At 35.5% G+C, this 24,545-nt stretch overlaps 1 long non-coding RNA gene and 3 other non-coding genes across 4 annotated transcripts; all 4 read left to right on the top strand.

Annotated features, from left to right (window-relative positions):
* The first annotated feature begins 1,770 nt into the window (after positions 1-1,770).
* On the top strand, positions 1,771-1,961 carry LOC129435370 (U2 spliceosomal RNA). Its single transcript, XR_008641268.1, has one exon. It is a non-coding gene; the product is annotated as a U2 spliceosomal RNA (small nuclear RNA).
* A 1,074-nt stretch (positions 1,962-3,035) lies between these two features.
* Positions 3,036-3,200, top strand: LOC141364501 (U1 spliceosomal RNA). The gene has a single exon (XR_012370211.1). It is a non-coding gene; the product is annotated as a U1 spliceosomal RNA (small nuclear RNA).
* An 8,756-nt stretch (positions 3,201-11,956) lies between these two features.
* Positions 11,957-12,147, top strand: LOC141364451 (U2 spliceosomal RNA). The gene has a single exon (XR_012370171.1). It is a non-coding gene; the product is annotated as a U2 spliceosomal RNA (small nuclear RNA).
* Positions 12,148-20,911: 8,764 nt separating this feature from the next.
* Positions 20,912-21,515, top strand: LOC141364227 (uncharacterized). The gene is made up of 2 exons (XR_012369873.1): positions 20,912-21,216; positions 21,426-21,515. It is a non-coding gene; the product is annotated as an uncharacterized lncRNA (long non-coding RNA).
* The last annotated feature ends 3,030 nt before the right edge of the window (positions 21,516-24,545 follow it).

Raw genomic sequence — 24,545 nt, forward strand, 5'->3', positions numbered from 1 at the left:
GATGTTATGTATTGTAATAATTGAAATAAATTACAAAAATCAACAGGTTTATATTTAAAACAAGTAAAAATATCTGCCGGCGGGGTAAGAAAAATAAACTTAATTTCAGTTTCAACTTAATTCAATAATAAACTCAATTTAGGTTTATTTCCCTTAACCCACTGGCATATATTTTTACTTGATTTAGGCCTTAACCTATTACATTTTAGAATTTATTTCAGTAAACAAGACTTAAAATCTAAGCCACTTTGCTTAACAAGAAAATGCATCTCGATTTAAGAATTATTTTTTTACTCGAAAACAGGAAAAAAGTAGCAAGTAAACGAACAGATTTGGATGTTTAAAACACTTAAACACTTTTTTTCACTCTACCCTTCATATTACAGCTGTCGAAAAACCACAGCAACGTCGACAGACCTGGAAGCATAGCTGTTTGCTTGTTGCGTTTAAATGGACATTTGATTTCTTTACCAGGATTTAGACCATTCAATGAGAATAGTTAACAGCGTTCATTATGATTGATAAGCCCTTAATGGAGAATGAAGTCTGCATACATTAAAAGCCTTATTTTATTCCAAAATGTATGCGACGAAACTTAAATCACGCAAAATATGAATGGTAACGAGACGTGCTTGTTGTGTACAGGGAGTGCATTTATTTGTAAACTTTTGCTAAATCAAAATGGTTTATTTTTTATTTGCTTTTTTTACCTGGGTTTTACCAGGTTCGCATTCCGGACATTTTTAATCCACAGTGTATGCAGTTATTTAGTAGAAAATGATATGCTGTTTTTTGGTAGAATTTTGTGTGAGCTAAAGAAAGTGATGCCAACCCAGCAAATACAAAAACGTTATAAAAACGTTTTGTGTTTGCTGGGAATACTTTTATATATTTCGCAGCTATATAATGAATTATAATAACGCACTTTTTGCTTATAAACAAATACATTGAAATACATTAACACGGAATGATGCGGCAACAAATCAAATGTGCAACAAGCTAAATAAATAAATAAATAGAAAATCAGATCGCATACTTTGTAATTGAAAATAAATAATAATTCATTCTAAAGAAATAAGAAGTAAAATGTGTAAGTATTCCTCAAAATGTGCTTTGGACTAAGACCCCCTTCATCACAGCAAACGGGAGCAGACCCGAATAGGTATGTCTAGTTATTTTGTTTAAAATTTCCAGCCGTCTGTAAATTCATGTTTGGAAGTTTTTGTCTTGTTTTCTAGTAAATATCTGACCATTCTTAAATCGAGATGCATTTACTTGTTAAGCAAAGTGGCTTAAGATATTATGTGTTGTAATAATTGAAATAAATTCTAAAAAGCAACAGGTTTATATTTAAAACAAGTAAAAATATCTGCCGGTGGGGTAAGAAAAATAAACTTAATTTCTGTTCCAACTTAATGCAATAATAAACTCAATTTAGGTTTATTTCCCTTAAACCACTGGCATATATTTTTACTTGATTTAGGCCTTAACCTATTACATTTTAGAATTTATTTCAGTAAACAAGACTTAAAATCTAAGCCACTTTGCTTAAGAAAATGCATCTCGATTTAAGAATTCTTTTTTACTCGAAAACAGGAAAAAAATACAAAGTAAACGAACAGATTTGGATGTTTAAAACACTTTAACACTTTTTTTTCACTCTACATATTCATATTACATACTACTTCATATTAGAGTTAAATGCCCGCTAGCCTCCACCCCGAAAGCCAGCGCCTTCGCCGGCTGCCCTTTGGCTGCGTCTATTGCGGTATCGCTTCTCGGCCTTTTGGCTAAGATCAAGTGTAGTATCTGTTCTTATCAGTTTAATGTCTGATACGTCTCCTACCCGGGGACTATACGTTAAATGGATTTTTGACCTTCGGAAATGGAAGCGGAGCTTGCTCCTTCCACTCCATGCATCGACGTGGTATTGCAGTGTTTCCATGAACGGTGCGCTCCCCTTCTCGGGGACAAATAAGTTAGGTAAAAATCAGAATTTGTTTCTTTTGTGCGTGAATGACAGAGTGTTTTTTAATTCGTGTGTTTTAAAAGTGCTGTGTATTCGTTGGCATTATTGGTTTAACGAAAAGCTTGCATGGAAATGAACACGCTGATAACGAAATGTTTTTGTAATGTATTTAATTATTTTCCTTACAGTTTGCGGAGGTGATACCAGGACGAATTAAACAGCCTCGACACAGCTGAAGGCGCAAGAAAATCGTACGAGACAGTTTGGGATGTTAAAAACACCTGAAAACTTTTTTTTCCACTACCCTTCATACTACAGCGGTCGAAAAACCACAGCAACGTCGACACGCCTGGAAGCATAGCTGTATTTGTTTAAGACAACGGGTAAAGTATTTTCTTGATTACCTAAATGACTTGCAGTAAGAACATATTTTAATTTATAATGATAACTCTGTCATCATTTATTCATCCTCGTGTTGTTTTCAACCTGTATGCATTCGTATTTTGGAGGTGACACGATGACGACTTAAACATCATCGACACAGCTGAAAAAGCGAACGAGACAGATTGGGATGTTCAAAACACCTGAAAACTTTTTTTTCACTGTACTACAGCTGTCGAAGAACCACAGCAACGTCGGCAGATCTGGAAGCATAGCTGTATTTGTTTAACTCACAACGACAACGGGTAAGTCATTGAGCCCTTGTGTTTTTATTTATCCACGTTCTAAAATTGCTATGCTTTCGTTGTTTCTCGATTGCTCTGTACATTTCTTTGTTTCTATTCCACGTAAAGTTACTTTGTAATAACGAAACGATATATTGAAATGCGCTATTTAAATCCATTTGATTTAAATTGTTTCACGTTTTTCTCTCTGCACGGTTTAACCGGGCTGGAAACGGAAAATGGGTAGATCTCGAAGAATATTTGGTTTCAGACCTGGCTTCGTGCGCCTTTCCACCTGGTCACACACAGTAATGAAATGGTAGTCGGACGGCCTTCGGGGGCGCCGTCGATGTGATCGGTCACAGGAAGATGCGGCCGTCTGGCCTCAAAGGCTGTTGCTCATACTTACCTGGCAGGGGAGATACCATGATCATGAAGGTGGTTCACCCAGGGCGAGGCTCAGCCATTGCACTCCGGTTGTGCTGACCCTTTGCGAATTCCCCAAATGTGGGAATCTCGACTGCAAAATTTCTGATAGTGGGGGACTGCGTTCGCGCTCTCCCCCGGCCTTTGTGTTAAAAATAGATTCGTTTGTCTTTTTACGGAAAATCCAAGAGACGCCTAACCACGGCACAAGAACGCATTGGTCATCAAAAAGCGGCTATTAAACGACTACATAACTTCTAATAGACCGCGAATATGTGTCTAGGCTAAAACAAGGCTTAATTTGGGCTGTCAGTGAAAATCTAATAGACGTTTGACCGTTCCCCAAGTATAGACTGGCCATTAAATAGAACCACAATCAAACAGCTACATGTCTAAGAGACATTCAACAAAATAATGCTTAGATGATTCTTTTACTTACAATGTAAGCGGTTCTCAGGAATGGCAATCATCCAAACTAATAAATTATAAAGCTTTTAAAAGAAAATGACAACCGTTAAACAACCTAGACAACGTTGGGCAGTACAAAATGCTTAGAAATACAAGACAAAACGAAATATTGTACATGAATGTACATTAAAACAAGCCAACAAATCTGCCAATGGGCTAAGACAATTTTTCTTGAATTAGGTGTTTAAATCTAGATTTGTTTCTAACCCCTTTGGCAGATTTATTTGCTTGTTTTAAGCCCAAATTCACTTAAATTTTATGTTTTTTCTCCCGAAAGGCTAGGCTTATTTTCTTATGTCCTTTTGCTCATCAAAATAATGCATCTTATTTTAAGACTTTTTAGATATTTGCATAGTTAAAAAGGATTTTTTGTGCAATGTATTCATTCATTCGCTACCCTTCATACTACAGCTGTCGAAAAACCACAGCAACGTCGACAGACCTGGAAGCAAAGCTGTATTTGTTTAACTTGCAAAGACAACGGGTAAAGTATTTTCTTGATTACCTAAATGACTTGCAGTAAGAAAATATTTCAATTTATAATAATGATAATTCTGTCATCATTTACTCATCCTCGTGTTGTTTTAAACCTGTATGCGTTCGTTTTTTCTGATTAACACAAAAGAAGATATTTTGAGGAATGATGGTAAACCCACAGCAGATAGTGACCATTGACTTCCATAGTAGGAATAAAAAAATATGATGAAATTTAATAGGTACCATCGACTGTGTGCTAACCATCATTTTTCAAAATATTTTCTTCATCATTTATCACGATACTTCCAAAATATTTTTTTTCCTACTATGGAAGTCAATGATAATGTATTTCATTATTTGCTTTACAAGCCTGAAAATGATAGGTTGGAATCCAGGCGACAGGATTCTATGGTAGTCAAAAACAGGCAAACAAGTAAAATAATCACCATTTACTTTTAAAGCATTTTGAAAATTGCTTGCTTATGCTGGGAGTAAAGGTATTTAATGCAGTGCGCATCCTGTTTAAAAGGTAAGGTATGGTTCTTTTAAAGCTGACACATTTGCCACATTAAAATAACAGAAATGTACTGTTTCAACATTTTGGAGCCGGTGTGTCTGTGTTCTTGGGGCACATCTAAATGTAATAGCAGAATTGCTTAATATTCTTTTCTATTTCTTGTATAGGTCAATTATGAGTGAAGAACCGTTCACCAAATGAAGACCACAGCCAGGTGACGGGATTGTGTGGTAATCACAAACAGGTTGAAAATTGAAGTTCTGTGTGTTCTTTTTGTACTTTATTTCTGCAGGTAAGCACCATACCGTAAGCTTCATTCCCTTTATGGCGGGTAAGGTTCATACTGTTTTATTCTTTTATACTGTTTTATTTTAAATCATTCAGTAAATGCAAAGTTAAACCGATGGTGTTTTTAATCTAGATTTAAAAGTGCCTACTGTTGAAACACATCTGATCTCATCTGAAGCTGATTCCAGCTATACAGGTTCATACTGTTGTATTCTTTTATACTGTTTTATTCGTACTGTTTTAAATCATTCAGTAAATCTAAAGTTAAACCGATCATACTGTTGTATTCTTTTAAACTGTTTTATTCGTACTGTTTTAAATCATTCAGTAAATGCAAAGTTAAACCGATCATACTGTTGTATTCTTTTATACTGTTTTATTCGTACTGTTTTAAATCATTCAGTAAATGCAAAGTTAAACCGATGTGTTTTTAATCTAGATTTAAAAGTGTCTTCTGTTGAAACACATCTGATCTCATTTGAAAGCTGATTCCAGCTACAGGTTCATACTGTTGTATTCTTTTATACTGTTTTATTCGTTCTGTTTTAAATCATTCAGTAAATGCAAAGTTAAACCGATCATACTGTTGTATTCTTTTATACTCTTTTATTCGTACTGTTTTATATTCTTCAGTAAATGCAAAGTTAAACCGATGTGTCTTTAATCTAGGTTTAAAAGTGCCCACTGTTGAAACCCATCTGATCTCATTTGAAAGCTGATTCCAGCTACAGGTTCATACTGTTGTATTCTTTTATACTGTTTTATTCGTACTGTTTTAAATCATTCAGTAAATCTAAAGTTAAACCGATCATACTGTTGTATTCTTTTAAACTGTTTTATTCGTACTGTTTTAAATCATTCAGTAAATGCAAAGTTAAACCGATCATACTGTTGTATTCTTTTATACTGTTTTATTCGTACTGTTTTAAATCATTCAGTAAATGCAAAGTTAAACCGATGTGTTTTTAATCTAGATTTAAAAGTGTCTTCTGTTGAAACACATCTGATCTCATTTGAAAGCTGATTCCAGCTACAGGTTCATACTGTTGTATTCTTTTATACTGTTTTATTCGTTCTGTTTTAAATCATTCAGTAAATGCAAAGTTAAACCGATCATACTGTTGTATTCTTTTATACTCTTTTATTCGTACTGTTTTATATTCTTCAGTAAATGCAAAGTTAAACCGATGTGTCTTTAATCTAGGTTTAAAAGTGCCCACTGTTGAAACACATCTGATCTCATTTGAAAGCTGATTCCAGCTACAGGTTCATACTGTTGTATTCTTTTATACTGTTTCATTCGTACTGTTTTAAATCATTCAGTAAATGCAAAGTTAAACCGATCATACTGTTGTATTCTTTTATAATGTTTTATTCGTACTGTTTATTCAGTAAATGCAAAGTTAAACCGTTGTGTCTTTAATCTAGATTTAAAAGTGCCTACTGTTGAAACACATCTGATCTCATCTGAAAGCTGATTCCAGCTACAGGTTTATACTGTTGTATTCTTTTATACTGTTTCATTCGTACTGTTTCAAATTCTTCAGTAAATGCAAAGTTAAACCGATGTGTCTTTAAATCTAGATTTAAAAGTGCCTACTGTTGAAACACATCTGATCTCATCTGAAAGCTGATTCCAGCTACAGGTTCATACTGTTGTATTCTTTTATACTGTTTTATTCATACTGTTTTAAATCATTCAGTAAATGCAAAGTTAAACCGATCATACTGTTGTATTCTTTTATACTGTTTTATTCGTACTGTTTTATATTCTTCCGTAAATGCAAAGTTAAATCGATGTGTCTTTAATCTAGGTTTAAAAGTGCCCACTGTTGAAACACATCTGATCTCATTTGAAAGCTTTTTCCAGCTACAGGTTCATACTGTTGTATTCTTTTATACTGTTTCATTCGTACTGTTTTAAATCATTCAGTAAATGCAAAGTTAAACTGATGTGTTTTTAATCTAGGTTTAAAAGTGCCTACTGTTGAAACACATCTGATCTCATCCGAAAGCTGATTCCAGCTACAGGTTCATACTGTTGTATTCTTTTATACTGTTTCATTCGTACTGTTTTAAATCATTCAGTAAATGCAAAGTTAAACCGTCGTGTTTTTCATCTAGATTTAAAAGTGTCTACCGTTGAAACACATCTGATCTCTTCTGAAAGCTGATTCCAGCTCCAGGTGGCATATTAACTGAATGCTGATGCACCTTGTATTTCGATTGCTTTGTATGCTTGAAACATGTGAAGAATTGACAATAAATAATCTTTATCAAGTGTTATACATTAAAAAGTGGATAAGTAACAAAAATGTCACTCCTGACAGCTGATAAATTAATGTTTTTTTATAGCACCATTGAGGCGAGCACTTTTCAAGGCAAGATTCTTTATAGAACCTTATAAAAAGTTTCCATATAGTACCAAAAAACGGGTTCTGCTGTGGTTACATGCTGAGGAACCCTTATTTGGTACTTTTTAGGAGCATTTGTCTTAAGAGTGTTGCATAGGTTCGAAACTTTCAAACTTGAAACCAAATAGAAGGGTCACACTGTTTTTTTTTTTTGTGGAGTGGACATGAACAAGCTGCAGGCATTCAAATGTTATTTGTAATTTATTGTCTTATTTCATATTTAAAAAATAGCTATACAACTGGTGTTCCTCAATTTTAGGGCCTATTTTGTTTAGTATATCAGTTTTGTTCAGTTTTTTATGTGCATGCAAAAAGCAATCAGCAAGCAAATTAACTGAAGCTTTACCTTCATGTTCTTTTTGTGTAAGTGATAACTGTTTCTGTATGTATTTTATGTATTTGTATGTTTTTTACACGTATAGAGTGAAATGCACACGGTGAGGAATGGACCCAGACCTTCAGTGCCAGACCTCTGACCCGTTAACCTCCATCCCGACAGCCAGCACCTTCTCCGGCTCCCATTGCGGTATCGCTTCTCGGCTTTTTGGACAAGAACAAGTGGACACCGGGGACTACAAGTTTAAATGGATTTTTGACCTTCGGAAATGGAAGCGAGGCTTGCTCCGTCCACTCCGTTCATCGACTCGGGCGCTTTCCGGGCACAAATAAGGTGAGTTTAAAACCAGAGTTTGCTTCTTTTGTGCGTGGTTGCCAGTTTGGTTTCCAATCCGTGATCTATATGATGTTGCGCGTTCTATAATATGTTTCTCGTTCGCTCAGTACTTTTGTGTGTTTCTATTCCACGTAAAGCTAACACCAAAACGATTGTGGAGAGCGCTATATAGATTGTTTTCAAAGAAAAAACAACAACGAGAAACAAACCCATGTTAAAATGGGTCAAATTATTTAGGCGGAGCACGCTGTCGCGTTGAACAAAGACAATGGCGCGTGCACACAACGAATGTGTATTGTGGAAAAGTTTGGCCCATATGCAGGTTCGCATGTGTCTTCGGTGGATACTAAAAAGATAAACATCTGCCCGGTGATCTAGTTTGTAGACAATATTTTTATATATGCAATCGAAGTGAATTTAAACAAGCAAAAAATCGGCCAGTGGGGTAGGACAGTTTTTCTTGAAATAGTATTTATGGGAAAAGTTCACGACTTTTTTTCTTACCCTTTAGGCAGATTTATTTGCTTGTTTTAAGCATAAAATAATCATAAACAGGAAAACGAATTGTATAGGCGGAGCACACGGGTTTTTTTTTTCGTTCAAAGAAAAAAAGCAGCGTGGCACGGAAGGAATGTTTGACTGAAATGGAATTTCGCCCTCTATTTTCCTTACAAACATAAACCAGAGAGAAGGGCCTGATGGCATCGTGTTGTACCTTGTATTCGGTGATTGAAATCGAAAAAAAATCGAATAGATCTATATATAAACACAATTGTTTTGTCGAACAGAGACAATGGCGGCATGCTCCAGCGTCGCCTATATGCCCATTTCACAAAATGGCGGCTTTGACCGGAAGTAGGGAAAACATTTTACTGTAATGACGGGGGTCGTTGTCCAAAGTGTGCCCATTTGAAGAAGTACATACACGTTTTACTTCTCATTTCTTTAGACTGAATAATTGTTTCTTATTAATTCCAAAGTATGTGACGTGATGATCTAATCGTATGTGTTATTCCTCGTTTGCTTGCATGTGTAACCTTTGGTTAAAGGTATGAAAAGGAACCGACTAGGTCACCTGGGTTATTTATTCACACAGGAAAATAGATTGAACCCAAGAGAAAAAATAAACAAACAAAAAAGTTACAAAAATATGAAAAGGACCCTGCTGGTTCGGATGGGATTAAAGACAGAGACGTGACTCTCCAAAAATAGTACAAATTTATTTTTTACAGAAAGTGCTTAAAAATATTTAAAAGATAAAATTTACGGCCCACCGGTTATTTACCCACAATTGGAGAGACTAGATTAAATTCACTTTTTAACAGAAGGGACAAACCACACAGCAAATCAGTGCATAGTTCTTAAAAGCAGTGACGAACCAAAAATAAACCAAAACACACAAACATACTCTCGCCTTCTGTTTAAGTCTCAAAAACCACCGCTCAGATATTACATGTGGAAATAGTTATATAAATGGTACATACACTTATATACACACGTAAAGAAAGAAAAAAACTGCAGGACAGCAAAATACAGTTAACTCCCGATGACTATTTAAACAGCGTCCAAGCGGCTCACGGAGCAAAAATACAAAGCCTTTTAGTTTAATAAACTTCCACAAAAAATAAATATCAAATCCTTACGCAAACATGTATGCGACGAGACTTAAATCATGCAAAACATGAATGGTAACCAGACGTGCTTGTTGTGTACAGGGAGTGCATTTATTTGTAAACTTTTGCTAAATCAAAATGGTTTATTTTTTATTTTACTTTTTTACCTGGGTTTTTGGGAATACTTTTATATATTTCACAGCTATATAATTGGTTATAATAACGCACTTTTTGTTTATAAGCACGTTGAAATACATTAACACAGGATAATGCGGCAACAAATCAAATGTGCATTTAAATGCAACAAGCAAAATAAATAAAGCAAATCCATGCAAGCAAACGAGGAATAAAACACACCGCGATTAGAAAATCAGATCGCATACTTTGTAATTGAAAATAAATAATAATTAATTCTAAAGAAATAAGAAGTAAAATGTGTAAGTATTCCTCAAAATGTGCTTTGGACCAAGACCCCGTTCATCACAGCAAACGGGAGCAGACCCGAATAGGTATGTCTAGTTGTTTTATTTAAAATTTCCAGCCGTCTGTAAATTCATGTTTGGAAGAAAAAAGTAAATTAAGGTCTGTCTTGCTGTTATTGTCTTGTTTTCTAGTAAATATCTGACAATTCTTAAATCGACATGCATTTACTTGTTACGCAAAGTGGCTTAAGATGTTATGTATTGTAATAATTGAAATAAATTACAAAAATCAACAGGTTTATATTTAAAACAAGTAAAAATATCTGCCGGCGGGGTAAGAAAAATAAACTTAATTTCAGTTTCAACTTAATTCAATAATAATCTCAATTTAGGTTTATTTCCCTTAACCCACTGGCATATATTTTTACTTGATTTAGGCCTTAACCTATTACATTTTAGAATTTATTTCAGTAAACAAGACTTAAAATCTAAGCCACTTTGCTTAACAAGAAAATGCATCTCGATTTAAGAATTATTTTTTTACTCGAAAACAGGAAAAAAGTAGCAAGTAAACGAACAGATTTGGATGTTTAAAACACTTAAACACTTTTTTCACTCTACCCTTCATATTACAGCTGTCGAAAAACCACAGCAACGTCGACAGACCTGGAAGCATAGCTGTTTGCTTGTTGCGTTTAAATGGACATTTGATTTCTTTACCAGCATTGGATTTAGACCATTCAATGAGAATAGTTAACAGCGTTCATTATGATTGATAAGCCCTTAATGGAGAATGAAGTCTGCATACATTAAAAGCCTTATTTTATTCCAAAATGTATGCGACGAAACTTAAATCACGCAAAATATGAATGGTAACGAGACGTGCTTGTTGTGTACAGGGAGTGCATTTATTTGTAAACTTTTGCTAAATCAAAATGGTTTATTTTTTATTTGCTTTTTTTACCTGGGTTTTACCAGGTTCGCATTCCGGACATTTTTAATCCACAGTGTATGCAGTTATTTAGTAGAAAATGATATGCTGTTTTTTGGTAGAATTTTGTGTGAGCTAAAGAAAGTGATGCCAACCCAGCAAATACAAAAACGTTATAAAAACGTTTTGTGTTTGCTGGGAATACTTTTATATATTTCGCAGCTATATAATGAATTATAATAACGCACTTTTTGCTTATAAACAAATACATTGAAATACATTAACACGGAATGATGCGGCAACAAATCAAATGTGCAACAAGCTAAATAAATAAATAAATAGAAAATCAGATCGCATACTTTGTAATTGAAAATAAATAATAATTCATTCTAAAGAAATAAGAAGTAAAATGTGTAAGTATTCCTCAAAATGTGCTTTGGACTAAGACCCCCTTCATCACAGCAAACGGGAGCAGACCCGAATAGGTATGTCTAGTTATTTTGTTTAAAATTTCCAGCCGTCTGTAAATTCATGTTTGGAAGTTTTTGTCTTGTTTTCTAGTAAATATCTGACCATTCTTAAATCGAGATGCATTTACTTGTTAAGCAAAGTGGCTTAAGATATTATGTGTTGTAATAATTGAAATAAATTCTAAAAAGCAACAGGTTTATATTTAAAACAAGTAAAAATATCTGCCGGTGGGGTAAGAAAAATAAACTTAATTTCTGTTCCAACTTAATGCAATAATAAACTCAATTTAGGTTTATTTCCCTTAAACCACTGGCATATATTTTTACTTGATTTAGGCCTTAACCTATTACATTTTAGAATTTATTTCAGTAAACAAGACTTAAAATCTAAGCCACTTTGCTTAAGAAAATGCATCTCGATTTAAGAATTCTTTTTTACTCGAAAACAGGAAAAAAATACAAAGTAAACGAACAGATTTGGATGTTTAAAACACTTTAACACTTTTTTTTCACTCTACATATTCATATTACATACTACTTCATATTAGAGTTAAATGCCCGCTAGCCTCCACCCCGAAAGCCAGCGCCTTCGCCGGCTGCCCTTTGGCTGCGTCTATTGCGGTATCGCTTCTCGGCCTTTTGGCTAAGATCAAGTGTAGTATCTGTTCTTATCAGTTTAATGTCTGATACGTCTCCTACCCGGGGACTATACGTTAAATGGATTTTTGACCTTCGGAAATGGAAGCGGAGCTTGCTCCTTCCACTCCATGCATCGACGTGGTATTGCAGTGTTTCCATGAACGGTGCGCTCCCCTTCTCGGGGACAAATAAGTTAGGTAAAAATCAGAATTTGTTTCTTTTGTGCGTGAATGACAGAGTGTTTTTTAATTCGTGTGTTTTAAAAGTGCTGTGTATTCGTTGGCATTATTGGTTTAACGAAAAGCTTGCATGGAAATGAACACGCTGATAACGAAATGTTTTTGTAATGTATTTAATTATTTTCCTTACAGTTTGCGGAGGTGATACCAGGACGAATTAAACAGCCTCGACACAGCTGAAGGCGCAAGAAAATCGTACGAGACAGTTTGGGATGTTAAAAACACCTGAAAACTTTTTTTTCCACTACCCTTCATACTACAGCGGTCGAAAAACCACAGCAACGTCGACACGCCTGGAAGCATAGCTGTATTTGTTTAAGACAACGGGTAAAGTATTTTCTTGATTACCTAAATGACTTGCAGTAAGAACATATTTTAATTTATAATGATAACTCTGTCATCATTTATTCATCCTCGTGTTGTTTTCAACCTGTATGCATTCGTATTTTGGAGGTGACACGATGACGACTTAAACATCATCGACCAACCCAGTCTCACGGCAGTTCGTGCCATAGTCACGTAATTTAATCTATTGATTCGTGTTCATGGACACGATTTTCCCCTTTTTTTCGTGCTAGTCAGAACGACTTTCAATCTAATGTATTTCAATAGGAAGTATTTTTCGTGCCTGCACCACGTTTTTTTGTCCTATTATTTTTTCGTGTTTTTCAGCACGAATTTAATCTAATGTATTGCAATAGTATATACCCGGGAGCTGTATTGTTTTACTTTATTTGTCATTAATTTATTACACTTTAAGCGCTACTTTACTCAACATTTAATCAGGAGATGTTTATCCTTTTTTATTTGTTTAATATTCTGCATGATGATCGCCATTGTAAACCATCGTCAGCAGACATAATTGTTAATTTACGAGACTGCAGAGTTTTGCTACTGCAATCGTTTCCAAATGTTGCCGTTTTTTCTGAGAAATATTGATTTTTCGATCGGTTTCGTGTGTCAAATACAAGAGTAAATACTACACTACCCATGAGCCTTATCGACATCTACTATGGTGAAGGCACCAGCTAAAACTACATGTGGGCCCGCTGCAGATCACAATATTTTCTCAACACATGAACACTGACGTGTGCTTGATAGTTCAACAATACGATGTTATGGCCATCAATTTTGATTGTTTCTACTTTCATTGAAAAAAAATAAGCCCGTTTCGGACGCCTGCTTTTCCCAGAATCCTCTCTGCCTCCGATGCTATGGAATCTGAGCCAGTCCTCTTTGCTATTGGGTGATTTCTTCTTCGGTACTCGTAATTGACAGGGATTCTCTCATTACGCGTAAATCACTGTTCAGGTAAGTCAAGATGCTTTCGTTTAAAGTTCACTATTTGTTTAAATGTTATAATTCACGCCTTTCTTTTGGCATTAGGCTGACATTGCCATACTCGTACGAAAATTAACCATGTTTTTGTGGTAAAAGTGTAGTAACCACGGTTTGTGTGTATCGATTATTTGCAAAATGGTTTTACTAAACCAAACATGGTTTAACTTCTTTTTCAAATCCATGGTTATTTCTTAACTGTAGTAAAACAATGTTTAATTTTCGCAAGGGAAGTCTAACGTTTCGTGTTAGAGAATTAATGTCCCATTAAGAAGCTAACGTTAACCTAGTATAAGTTCCCTGCTGAAAAAAACGGCAAGACCAGCTATGTTGTGTTTTGGTGCTGATTTGCTGGTGAACACCAGCTAAACCAGCATTAGCACCAGCTAAACCAGCATTAGCACCAGCATCCCATGCTGGTCATACCAGCATATGTGGTGGTTTGGTGCTGGTATGCTGGTGACCACCAGCTAAACCAGCATAGACCAATGATTCCCATGCTGGTTTGATGCTATTTTTTTCAGCAGGGTTATCAACATTAGAGTAACTTAAAGTGGTCATTGCTTTATTGTGTGAGCTTAATATAGTCTAAAGTTTTAATATTTGTCTTATAATATTTGTAAGAAAATAGGAATCCCCACTATTGGGGTACACTATTTAAGCCTTATATTAGAGCTAATTTACACTACATAATAAACATTTTCTGTTCTCCCTGCAGATCCTGTCAATCGAATCACCTGTTACAACTTAGATTTAACGTTGCTTATTTTATAAACCCAAAGGCACTTTTAAGAGCCATTGTTTGCTGCACGGGGCCATAGTTCACTGACAGGCTGGGCCATATCGCATACATATCGCAGGCGATGATTAGTGCGAGGTTGCCCCGGTTGTCGGGTAACTATTGCTTTGTGTAGTAAATGCTGCTCCATCTCAAAGCAGGTGATGTTGGTGTACTACTAATCAAAGAACCGGCTTTACTGACGAGATGCGCATGACAATCACGTGCGATTTATCGTGCAGCCCTAGTAAGTAGAATTTCTTACACATTCTTGTATATCTCTTTTAATATATTGTTTTTATTTTAGTGGCAATTCTCTTCAGTAAACACATTTTCACTTTAACACATCACAGTCCTAAATTATCTACCACAACAAAATATAAGTGACACTTGGGAATTCTCTGAATGACAATTATCAAATAGACTGCATTCATACTGCTATGCAGATTCTGTAGTCCATCCAAAGCAACCTATTTAATGATTAACGTTTGGCCTTTATTTTGAATAAATTTATACAGTAGATTGTCACTGTCCAATTGCACAATAGTTACCATAGTTACCAGCCAAACCTACTAACCTTATGATGTCATTTATGTTTTTGCTGTTTTCTTTTAATGTATTACTCTTTCCTGTTTTCACATACTTGGTTATACAAAAGCTAAACTCACCATGAAGTAAAAAATATCCTGAATGACATTAACCAATATTCCATTCAGTAAATACACAATGTTGTCATTGCAGCTTGACAAACTCCATGCTACTGGATACAAGCCAGTTCTGCTTCGTGAAAAGGAGACCAAGAAGCAAAATATTAAGTGTGAGAGATTATCGCCTATGCCCAGGACTACCTTCAGAAGATCGGTTCCTTTTATGAATACCTTTGTGAAGGTGAGATGCATGCACTGTATTTTTAAAGTCACAGTTCACAGCTTGTTGAGTAGGCAAAAGATTTGATCAATATTAAAATCTTAAAGGGGACATTTCATGAAAATCTGACTTGTTCCATGTAAAAGTGCTATAATTGGGTCCCCAGTGCTTCTATCAACCTAGAAAATGTAAAAAAAAAAAAAAACGGTAACACAAACCATTTTCTGCAAGCATGTGGAAAAAATAGGTCATTGGCTCCCCTTGTGATGTCAGAAGATTCCACTCCTACAAAGTGGCTATTTTAACATGTTATAATAAATTATCTATATGGTATTTTAAGCTAAAACTTTACATACATACTGTGGGGACACCAAGTCTTGTGAAATGTTCCCTTTGAAAGGATAGCTCACTCCATAAAACTGAAATTCAGTCATCAACACCTAAACTCATTGACAGTAAAACGTTGGGAGAGGTTTTTGTTTTTAAATAACCACAAAGTTTGTTAGCACAACACTGGATCTTTTCAAAACATTTGAAGTATTTCAATATTTATCTAACCTTAGACACAGTCAAACAGCACTCCATCAAACCATTCTGTAAGATTTGGCAAACAACAACTTATAAGACAACTGACTCAAACAATTTCTACAGTCCACTGCTTTTACCTGCATAGTATTGTGAGGTTTGAAAGCATTTGCACAAGATTTGGGGATGAAGAATTATGGCATTTATTTTGATAGCAAACTACTATGATTATGTGATTGATCGATATATCATGAATATTATTTAAGACATGGGTAGTTGTGCATGGGGTACCTTTAAGGCCATTTCTATTTATAGCTTGCAGGCAGCACACTGGCCTTCAATCCACTTGGTAATTTGTGACGTAAGGATACCGTTTCCAGGCCCACGCCTTCACTGATTTTGAGTGAAATCTAAACAGACATTTACAACATGGTAGTTTATTGATTTCATGCATTTAAGCTAAGTTTTTATAACCTCACACTGTGCACTACCATTGTAATGATTGAACAATCATCTGGGATGTCCACATAGAGAGAGAGGTTAGAATTGTGATTGTATATCAGTATTTCTGTTTGTTTCCTCAGCATCTGATAGAGCTTTTGGACCCGGAAGCGGTGCTGTGTGATGTCAGACAAACAAGCGGATGGGATTTGGTACCCATAGTTAACTTGGTTCAAGCATATACCTGAATACATACTATGTTAACTTAGGAATTATTATGTTTGGAATGTTTTTTTTTGTAGAAGCCATATTTTATTTGTTTTCAGCCCACATACAACATAATTTTTAATGTTTAGGCACACTGACTTAAACAATTGTTTGTAGGGACACACATCAATTTAAATTTGTAAAGTCCTTTTGTAGGTCACTCAGTTACTGAATCAAATGAAAATGAATATCATTATACTCTTGTATATGAAATGTAGAGCTTACAATGCAGATGGACCATTAGCAGAAATAACACAAAAAAAGGAAACCATCAAATGTTGGCTTGAGACATCATACACTTACGCTGCTGCTAACTTGAAAGCATAAAGCATACATTTTTCTTTAAACAAACATCACACTTGGTGTTATTCTTTGAATTGATAATATATAAGCACTCTGTTTTTTCCTGATCAAAAGATATATTGTATTTGTTATGGTCCTATAGAATCAATCAAATATAGATTTGCACATATCTAACACATCCAATAGTCTATCGTTACCTCAGCTCTAATCTAAAGTGGCAATAAATCTGATTTGGAAAAATTAGACCATATGATTCAAACACTTAAGAGGTACAGCCCAATCCCATAGTTAAAGGATTCTTTTTTCTAATGAACACAAAGTGTGTTTAACAGAAGAAATACAATTCATAAAGGTTTAGAACAACATGAGGATCAAAAATTATAACAGAATTTTCATTTTTTTGTCAACTATCCCTTTAAAGTCTTATGTTTTAAAACATCCATATGATTTAACCTGCACAGGTTGGACCCAGGATTCCAGTGGCATTATGATCAGCTGGTTACACTGCACCTCACACCCTGTGACCCACTGGAGAATGCAAACAACTGGAAGAGATGACAAACATGGTGGAGCAGGCGACTACTACAGAGGGACAGGTGGAGGCAGCGAACACTATGGAAGGGCAGCTGGAGCAGGCGAGCACTACGAAGGGCCAAGGTAATTAAGACAGATTTTAAGAGTTGCCATTTATATCTGGGTTTCAAGTACTTAACCTATGGGTTACCTTAACGCTACCTGTTGTCCAGTGTTTTCCCATAGAGCTTTATTCAGGTTAAGGCTGATATATTTTCAGCATCAACATTGCATTGTGTGCATGTGAAATGGTCACATTGCAGGACGCATGAAATCAAGTTGCGAAAATGAACTCAAACATATCATGTTATAGGGTTTTCTGACATTAAAATAGGTGTCTTTGTCATGTGTCATCAAGACATCAAAAAACACACAATGTGGATTGTCATTTTTAAGTGCAAAATTACTATTTATATGTGTTTTGCGTTAGGAATAATTGATGACGGGCAGTTGAATATTAAAAATAATGCACATTCAAGGTGGTAATGTGGCATGATGCAAAGTGAAGTATTACAACGCAGGTGTACATTATTTTCAAATAATTCAAAGGACTGGAGTCAATTATTACACTTATACTTGTAGCTGTAGGTGTTAAATATGGTCATAGTTTTTCTTGTTCCATAAAGACACAATTGAATGATTAGATGTGCTTATTACAGGTCTGTGACTAGGCTACATTTTAAGTACATTTCAATATATTGGGATAATTTGAATATTAAAAAAACTATGAAATGTACTTTGAATGGAATAATAGAGGAAGATTGACAGCACTAATCTGTATTTACAAGATGACATGTAACGTTGTATAAATCTGTTCAGCCGCACCAGAATATTTTGCCACTCAGATCAACCATAAAGTAGATTTGATTTTGGTCATGCTTCATTTTTTGTACATGCAATACACTATAGACATTTTTAAAAGTAAAGCAAACTCTTTGCACCAGCTGAAACACAGTTACATTGCTTATAGATCACCCATAACAAAAGGCTATTTTTTTTAAAAAATCCAGTAACAGAAGATGTTAAGTATCATATATACAGTAGATCCTTAATGTCCTTGTTTATAAACACTTAACATAAAACTTTAAATCACAATAACTATAGGCTACATGTACTTCACACTTATACATGTACTGCAGCACAGTGATGTTGTGATTGTCCAGTATTTGAAATAAGAAGTTAAAGGTTTATTTGGTTAATGAGTAATTTTCTTTCTTCAAACCCACAGGTGTCTACACATGGTCAGCCACAGTCACAAATCTTGCACTCTGTCGCAAAAAGAAAAAGCCAGGTATGTAAATAATGTTTGTAGAGTAATTATTGGTGGTATTTAAATGTATCTGTTTTACAGATGGATTAACACACTACACTTGTGTTAAATCTGTGCTATATAAATAAACCTTGAGTTGACTTGATCTGTTTTGTCCACTTTCGACCACTTCATCCTAATTACTGTGAGAAACTGAGCGAGTCCCTCTGCTTTCGTTTAAAAGTGAGCGGGAGAATTGGCGGGTTTAAATTGACGCAAACTAATATTATGTCAAAGTCCGCTGCTTGTGGTGTTAGTAAACATGCTGCACAGTGTTTTGTACATGTTTATGTAAGAGCTTTCTCTGATATTTCAGAGCCATTGATGAAATAAGCTTGCACAACTTTTACATGCTCACAAAATAAAAGCCTACCTCTGAATGTGGTCAAAAGTGGATGAGCCCAAAACGTTTTGAACACTGTTTAAACCTGTGTTTAGTCTAGTCCACTTGTAATCCGATCGACCAGAATGCATCTTAATCTTAGTGCATATAGCTGCATTCAGACTAGCAGTGACTAGCGCAGAGAGACGCGATCTCATTAATTTCAATGCCAGCTCGATGACACGAGCGACAGTGACCTTTGGCGACCAGATTGGGCATGTCCAGCCGAACGACAAATTTAAGAAAAGTTTAAAGCCTCATACATATTACGTGTGACTTTGTTACTGTGGCGCTCGTATCTTTCAAATAGGTCGTTAGGGGAGTGTCTAAATCTAGTTGTAATAAACAAATGATTAACGTCCACTCCAGTAACTGACTACAGATGGATGACAGGAACTCAACTGCTTTGCTCTTATTGGTAGTCACTTCAGAAAGTAGCTCATCATTTGTATAAAGTTAAACTTTTCTCAACCTTGTCTCAAATTTGACACACCCATTCAGAAGCCAATGGCCATTGTCAGTCGGGTCACCAGAAGTCACCAAGCTTCCATTGAAATAAATGAAATCGTGTCACACTGCTACTGCTAGTCTGAATGCAGTTTAACTTTGTGCAAGTGATGAGCGATTTTCTGGAGCAACTACCAGTGAGAGCCAAGCAGTGAAGTTCATGTCATCCGTCTCTTATCAGTTACTGGAGTGGACGTTACTCATTTGTTTATGACAACCAGATTTAGAAACACCCCCAAACGACCTCTTGAAGAGACGAGCGACAAAATCGCTTATGTGAATGTACCTTTAGTCTTTTCACTTGTCAGGGCACCGGCAATCAAGTCTATTCCACTAGAGCAGGGGTTCCCAAACTTTTTCAGCGTGCGGCCCCCCTTGTGTACGGTGCATTCCTTCGCGGCCCCCCAAAGAAAATTTGTGACAAAAAACTGTTCTAAAACTCAACATTTTATTTAAAAAAAAATTTAATTATACAAAAAAGTAGTGCTTTTGGTTAGTAGCCTTATTTTTTTAGGTTTAATTACACAGAATTCATGATAAATTAATGTATTTCATAAAATGACATAAAACTGGGGCCCCCCTGGCACCATCTCGCGGCCCCCAGTTTGAAAACCACTGCACTAGAGCAGTGTTCTTCAACCCTGCTCCTGGAGGATCCCCTTCCAGAAAGTTTTAGATGTCTCCTTATTTAAAAAACCTGAACCAACTCATCAGCCTCCTTCCAGAATGTCTTCCTAACAAGCTGATACGTTAAAATAGGTGTGTTGATTAAGGAGACATCTAAAACATTCTGGAAGGAGGTCCTCCAGGACCAGGGTTGAAGAAAACTGCACTAGAGTAATGCCTTAATAAATTCAACTCCGTTCCACATTTTAGTTGCTGCTTCCTCAAATCCGTTTCGCTTGTCTAATTTAGAGTCCCTATAAATTAAACTCCATGTTGTTTTTGTTTTTACTACTTTGCATGATGCACTTCCACAACACGCTAAACAAAGCTTTTAGGTTATAAAAGCATTTTTTTAATATTAAAATGCACCAGAATACAAGAAAATGGTATCTACCCCAGTAAATATTTTAGACCCACCCACATTTTTTTGTTTCTGATGCCCATGTTTAGTACCAGACACACATTACAACTAAGCATTTTGTCCTTTTTTTATTAATGAGTTTTTTCTTAGTGGATATATGACTGGACTGTAATCTTCTATCCTACAGGTGGACCAAAGCTTATGCCTGAAAAAGCTTAAAAGGAGTAAGTGTACGTAAACATTGATGCTTTTATCAGTGTGTTGACATTGCTATTTTACCCCTGGTTATTTGTTATAGTTCTATTGCTTATTTCTCTAACTACTTACAACAGTCACAAAGGTTAGACAGTCATAAAAGAAATGCATATAGACCATATGCAGAGTCTAATATAGGATTTAAATACGTCCTTGTGGGTAATAAATAACATTGATATCATAATTGTTATGTAGATACTTTCTGTGTTTAGTCTTTTTGAATTGCAGGCTAAGAAGGAACAGAAAAATCCATGATCAGATGCTGTAAATATCAACATTGACCCACTGTGTTACTTAAACTTAATGCCTATAGCCAAACATAATCTAAACATCATGCTAAAAATGAAATTCATGTGTTTGCTTTTTTTGTTTTGTTGTTTCCTTAATAGGGGAAAGCAGACATTTTGGTGGACTGGGAGCCCTGTCCAGTATGGTATGTAATCTTCTGTTTGCTTGCTTTATCAATTAATGCATGCATTATTTATTTATTTTTATTTATTTATTCACTTTAACTTTGTTTGTTTTTTTATTTGGCTACAATAATTTTCTTATCTGAACTGTTTCACAAATGACAAAAAAAGAAACTTATATTTATAAAAGACATGTTATAATTTGTGCTCCACACTTTCTCTTCTGTTTTAGTGATGAGATTTGGACCCATCCCTGGCAGCCAAAGGATTCTCTCCAAATTAATTAAAATAATTAAATAAAAATTGTATTACACTAAAATTCCATTTTGGTTTCTGACTATTTATTACATTTTTCTGTGCTGCATTTGAAGTCGTATTGTGCTTCTGTAGTGGTAAAAGGTGGAAATGTTCAAGAAATTCAAGAAATGTGACACATGGAGTTTCTTTATTCTTTACGCCATTCCAGCATCTATGGCTATTTTCATGGTGAGAGGGACAATTTGACATTTCCAATTTGCCTAACTAGCATGTTTTTGGCCTTTGGGAGGAAACCGGAGTAAATTCATGCTGACACAGGGAGAACATGTAAACTCCACACAGAAAGGCCACCTCACCTGAGCACTGCATAGTTTAGCTCCAACCCTAATCAAACTTAACCACCTGTGTTTGTCTAGTGATCATGAAGACCTTGATTAGCTTGCTCAGGTGTGTTTGATCAGGGTTTGAGCTAAAATCTGCAGTGCTCTGGCCCTCCAGGGTAAGATTTGAATAGCCCTGCACTATGCTATTCTATGTTGTTACTTCCTAAAAACCAATCATATCTTACTCTCATCTTATGTTACTCTCTGCTGTAGTCAGTTGTCATTTCAGGGTAAAGCGATGCAACTCTCTTTCACCCCATTTCCATCTGCAGACAGTCCTCATTGCTTTAAGCTCCTAGGTATCCTTCCAGTGCGTGTTCACCAGGAGCTTGAGCATTGCTATTCACCTCTTCATCATCACCACCACCACCAGTGTTTAGACTCCAATTGAGGATTCCTTTATATATCATGAATTTCTCTGCACCTACATGTGGTCAATTTGCTAAAGGCTGCATCATTTAAATTTGTTGTGCATCTCAATAATGCATTTGTTTGATCACTCTTTAAGCTTCTAGTGAATAAATAAGCAATAAATAAGCGTTTGGTCTCTTTTACCTGTATCTTTGTGAAGAACCACAAATATTGCAAAAGATAATCCTTTTTGTTTTTACTATTCCATACATCATATTAATTCCAAACACAATATGACGGTGACATGGTTATGAAAAAGTAGAACAAATAACTTTGCCTTAGGTTGTTTTAAGTGGATGGTTTTGAAATGCCAATTAGAGATAATACTTATAAATATAGGCCACTTATCTGGATCACTATTATATACTAGCATTAAACCGTTTTTGTCACTAGTTAACAACTATTGTGAACTGAAAGCCTTTGTCTGGAGAGTAGACATACCTTTTGAAAGTATTTAATGTTTAATATAATATCGCTATTTGAAGTGTACAGTAACACCCGCCGACATTGACCTTGAATTCAGTTCTAGAGTAGCTAAACTAACCCGAATGAACTGACATACTGCCGTGTTTTTCAACCTGAACATGTAAATACAAAATAATAATTTATGTTTCGGCTGTTTAAACTAAAATATCGATGATTTATAAATAGTAAATCCGTATAACCATATTCACGCTCTGAAAACCGGAAGAACTACAAGTATTATGGCTGATTTGTACGCTTTGTACGAAGCTCTATGGCGCGTTACTCTGGATGTTGTAGTTTATAAGCACATTGGAGAAGGCTGAACGCTCTACAATATCACCAATAAACTGACGTCCTTGCTATATAGTATAATGTATGTTTTAGCTGTAGTAGGTTATTGAAACGCATAGTATAAATACATTTTATAGCCCTAACCCTAATTCAAGTCTGAAGAACTTCAAATATGGACACCGATTTGCATGCTTAGTAAAAAGTTCAAGGGCGTGTCTCTGCTGGGAATTGTAGTCTTTAAATACATTGGTATATTCACCATAATAAGAAAGTGGTAATATAAAACTGATGGTACTCCTAGGGGTTTTAGGGCGTGGGGAAAACATTAGTGTTGTCAGATTTTAAAAGTCTAATTGTTAAATGGGTGAAAATTGCTTATGGGCTATTTGTACTGCACTTTTGGATGGTATCCATTAGTGACTATACTCATGTGATAAGTGAGGTCCAGAACTGTGTATAACTATTGGTCTCACATCTGTAAACATTCTTGTTGCTGGATTATAAGCTTTCAACAATGGTAAAATGTTAAGGTTTAAGGGTGAGAATTTAGAAAGCATGAGCCATGTAGAATCTTTACACTCACATATGTTACTCCCCAGGTCAAGACCTTTCCAAGGATGCATTTCGTATAGCTCTATGATAAAATGTTTTTTTTCACTGATTCAAGCTGTCCCTGGCCTAGTTTCAGAGAGCACTTCGAAGGCCTATTATATACACAAATAAACACAAAGCTTCATTTTTATTTAGTTATTTTATGTAGAAATAGTGCCCAAATTAGTTTGAGTTCTTTAATATGTTTAGTCATGTGACAAAGTTTCAATTCTCATAATTTCTTGGACATGACTTTGCATGCATAGCTTCACAGGACCCTTTGAAAAGAAACTATTTGACATGGCCTGAATTATTACCTTATTTGGATAATGACATCCAAGATCTATGTTGTCTGCCTTAACCAGTGGTTTTCAATCTTGTCCCAGGTGACCCACGGCTCTGCATAATTTCTAGGTCTACCTTAACTGACAAACCAATTTCTGTTTATGGATCTCTCCATAATCTCAGAGCTGATGATCTGAAACCCAGGTGATCCACTCCTCTGCACATTTTGCATGTCTCCCTAAACTGATTTAGATCATCAGCTCATTAAGGGAGAGATCCATGAACAGATCTGGGTTCTGGGTGTGTCAGTTAAGGAAAACATACAAAATATGCAGAGCTGTGGGTCCTACTGATCTAGTTTGAGCTCTACCACTGCTAGAACACTTTCTGCTAGAATCATTACATCACCAAATATAAGCAAAAGCAAGCGGTTTGAAGATAAGTAAAATATATGCCTTAAAGGAAGGGTCACCAGTCTTGCTCCTGGAGGGCTAGTGTCTTTGCAGAGTTTAGCTCCAGCCCTTCAGGTGTATTTGATTAGGGTTGGGGCTAAACTCTGCAGAGACACCGAGCCATCAGGAGCAGGATTGTTGACCCCTGCCTTAAAGCATGGGTCCCCAACCTTTTTGTGAGCAAGGGCTACCACAATGGATAAAACAATTCTGCAG

This window comes from Misgurnus anguillicaudatus, chromosome 6 (assembly GCF_027580225.2).
Source record: "Misgurnus anguillicaudatus chromosome 6, ASM2758022v2, whole genome shotgun sequence".
In the NCBI taxonomy this organism is placed as follows: domain Eukaryota; kingdom Metazoa; phylum Chordata; class Actinopteri; order Cypriniformes; family Cobitidae; genus Misgurnus; species Misgurnus anguillicaudatus.